Source organism: Scophthalmus maximus, chromosome 20, assembly GCF_022379125.1.
Source record: "Scophthalmus maximus strain ysfricsl-2021 chromosome 20, ASM2237912v1, whole genome shotgun sequence".
NCBI classification, from domain to species: Eukaryota; Metazoa; Chordata; class Actinopteri; order Pleuronectiformes; family Scophthalmidae; genus Scophthalmus; species Scophthalmus maximus.
The window spans coordinates 497,501-501,382 of NC_061534.1; positions in this window are offsets into that span (position 1 = coordinate 497,501).

Sequence of the window (3,882 nt, forward strand, 5' to 3'; positions counted from 1 at the left end):
TGTACAAATTAATAATCAGATCAAACTACACGTGTTTGTGATGTGAACCATCAGGCTCAGGACGACTCTGCTCGTCTACATGAACACGAGGCTGAAGATTAACAAGAAACAGGGCAGCCATTTTATGTGGTGACACACACACACTTTATGAAGCTGCAGTAATTAGCCTGTCGTGTTAATGATGCAGGAGTTTCTTCTTCTTCGGTGGTATTCTGGGCTAAATGAGGAGGAGGAGGAGATGAGGAAGATGTTCCACATCTGTTATTTGTTTCCTGAACAATTACTGTACCTGCAGGTCTGATGTTACCGGAGGAGAGGGATTAACTGGAGCAGACGTCCGCCCCGAGACAGGAAGTGATTCACCAGCACAGGAAGTGAAAAGCTGTGAATCACATCCGTTCCCACCGTCATATCTAAACCTCTCTCCAGAAATTGTTTCCTACAAAACTTAACAAGAGCGCACTCTTGCTGCATCGTCACCTCCGAGTCTCCGTGACCTCCGAGTCATCGTGACCCTCCGAGTCATCGTGACCTCCGAGTCTTCTTGACCTCCGAGTCATCGTGACCTCCGAGTCTCCGTGACCTCAGAGTCATCGTGACCTCTGAGTCATCGTGACCTCTGAGTCATCGTGACCTCCGAGTCTCCGTGACCTCAGAGTCTTCTTGACCTCCGAGTCTCCGTGACCTCCGAGTCTCCGTGACCTCCGAGTCTCCGTGACCTCCGAGTCATCGTGACCTCCGAGTCTCCGTGACCTCCGAGTCATCGTGACCCTCCGAGTCATCGTGACCTCCGAGTCTTCTTGACCTCCGAGTCATCGTGACCTCCGAGTCTCCGTGACCTCAGAGTCATCGTGACCTCTGAGTCATCGTGACCTCTGAGTCATCGTGACCTCCGAGTCTCCGTGACCTCAGAGTCTTCTTGACCTCCGAGTCTCCGTGACCTCCGAGTCTCCGTGACCTCCGAGTCATCGTGACCTCCGAGTCTCCGTGACCTCCGAGTCATCGTGACCTCCGAGTCTTCTTGACCTCCGAGTCATCGTGACCTCCGAGTCTTCTTGACCTCCGAGTCATCGTGACCTCCGAGTCATCGTGACCTCCGAGTCTCCGTGACCTCAAAGTCTCCTTGACCTCCGAGTCTTCTTGACCTCCGAGTCTCCGTGACCTCCGAGTCTCCGTGACCTCCGAGTCTTCTTGACCTCCGAGTCATCGTGACCTCCGAGTCATCGTGACCTCCGAGTCTCCGTGACCTCCGAGTCATCGTGACCTCCGAGTCATCGTGACCTCCGAGTCTCCGTGACCTCTGAGTCATCGTGACCTCCGAGTCTTCTTGACCTCCGAGTCTCCGTGACCTCAGAGTCTTCTTGACCTCCGAGTCTCCGTGACCTCCGAGTCTCCGTGACCTCCGAGTCTCCGTGACCTCCGAGTCATCGTGACCTCCGAGTCTCCGTGACCTCCGAGTCTCCGTGACCTCCGAGTCTCCGTGACCTCCGAGTCTTCTTGACCTCCGAGTCATCGTGACCTCCGAGTCATCGTGACCTCCGAGTCTCCGTGACCTCTGAGTCATCGTGACCTCCGAGTCATGTTGACCTCCGAGTCATGTTGACCTCCGAGTCTCCGTGACCTCTGAGTCTTCTTGACCTCCGAGTCATCGTGACCTCCGAGTCATCGTGACCTCCGAGTCATGTTGACCTCCGAGTCATCGTGACCTCCGAGTCTCCGTGACCTCTGAGTCATCGTGACCTCTGAGTCATGTTGACCTCCGAGTCTCCGTGACCTCCGAGTCTCCGTGACCTCCGAGTCTCCGTGACCTCCGAGTCTTCTTGACCTCCGAGTCATCGTGACCTCCGAGTCATCGTGACCTCCGAGTCTCCGTGACCTCCGAGTCATCGTGACCTCCGAGTCTTCTTGACCTCCGAGTCATCGTGACCTCCGAGTCATCGTGACCTCCGAGTCTTCTTGACCTCCGAGTCTTCTTGACCTCCGAGTCATCGTGACCTCCGAGTCTTCTTGACCTCCGAGTCATCGTGACCTCCGAGTCTTCTTGACCTCCGAGTCATCGTGACCTCCGAGTCTCCGTGACCTCCGAGTCATCGTGACCTCCGAGTCATCGTGACCTCCGAGTCATGTTGACCTCCGAGTCATCGTGACCTCCGAGTCATCGTGACCTCCGAGTCTTCTTGACCTCCGAGTCTTCTTGACCTCCGAGTCTTCTTGACCTCCGAGTCATCGTGACCTCCGAGTCATGTTGACCTCCGAGTCTTCTTGACCTCCGAGTCATCGTGACCTCCGAGTCACATGTTTTCACTTCTGAGGTGAGAGAAACTATGTTTTCCGATGGAGCAGTTTAGTGGAACGACCTTCACCCGTCGACTCAGCAGCTCCGTCGGGAGACAACAGATCTGCTTCGACAGACAAACCAGTGTGTGTGTGTGTTGTCGCGTCGCGACGGAGGAGGAGCGTCCACGCCTCGCTATGGCTCCCAGCATGCTCTCTGCCTCTCGCCGCAGCTGGTTGTGGCCTGTCAGCTCGGTTTCTCTTCATCTGTCAGAGCCGGTGACGTCTCCGTCTTCTTACTCCCGCTCACATTCAATAAACCTCCTCTTCATCAGCACCGTCAGCGCGTCCCGACTGATTCATCTGTTGGTACGAGGGAGAACGTTCTGACACACTCCAACAAATCACTTGTTCAAATTCATTTGAACTCGATTCCTAGAAGGAGCGACAGAGCGAGGGATACCAGGGATTGTTCGACCAGATGTTCATTACCTCACCAGAGTGTTGAACAAATTATTCATATCTTACTAATGTGAAACGCTGGTTAACAGTTTCATCCTGTAGTTCTCATCCCTGAACTGCACAGAATCCATAAGAGCCCTTCAGCAGTCAAACTGAGGTCGTGCTGCAGGCGGTTCTGAGGTCAGAGATCAAACCACGTCACATCTGTAGTGGATCTCATCAGGAAGTCGACTGAATACATAACGACATCATCAACCACATGACGAGTCTCATGGGACCTACTGTATATCTATATATTATATAATATATCTATATATAGTCTGTCCTCACTCGTGTCCTTCAGTTGACCTGGATTGACATTAAAGCACAGAACTGTACACAGAGAAGCGGCGACAGCTTCCACCGACTGTAACATCGGTGACGGAGGAAGACGGAGGACGACGGTCACGCGTGTCACAACACGTGACAGACTGTAAATGGTGGAGTTACATCCGTCGCCAAGAGAACGGAGCATGTTCATTGGTTCACTGTTAGTTAGTGATTCTTCTAATATTTCATCTGTTAAGACTCCATGATCGCCCCCTGGTGTCTGGCTGTAGTACAGCTCATAAGCCCCGCCCCCTCCATGTCATGTGAGGTCGTTCTTATCACTGAAGTTTGTTCACGTGTTCATGTTTCTGATCACTTTGCTTCTCATCAGTTATTTGATGAGATAAAAACTGAGGCTGAGACGTGATGATTGACAGCTGACACTGACTCAGGATTGGTCGAGAGCATGTTTTGGGGGCGGGGCCTCAACACCACGGCGCCGCTCCACGATCACTACTGCACAGACAGGAATGACGTCAACAGAACCAACATGGCGACGCGTGTAGTGGAAATATTTTAGTTTCTTTTCATCTTCACCAATGGACACATCGTCTGGATCTAATTAAATTAATTAACATAGAATTGTTCATTACAAAACTCCAAGTAAAACAAACTTAAATCATTAAATTCCCGTCCTCTGCCTTGAAAAGACAAACTCTCTTTAATTAAAAGATCTGTTCATGTGTCAGGGTTTTTTTATATAATTGGCAAATTGTAATAATTTCCCTGAGTTCAATGATATACATGATTTAAAAGCTGGATGAATTACTCGTTACA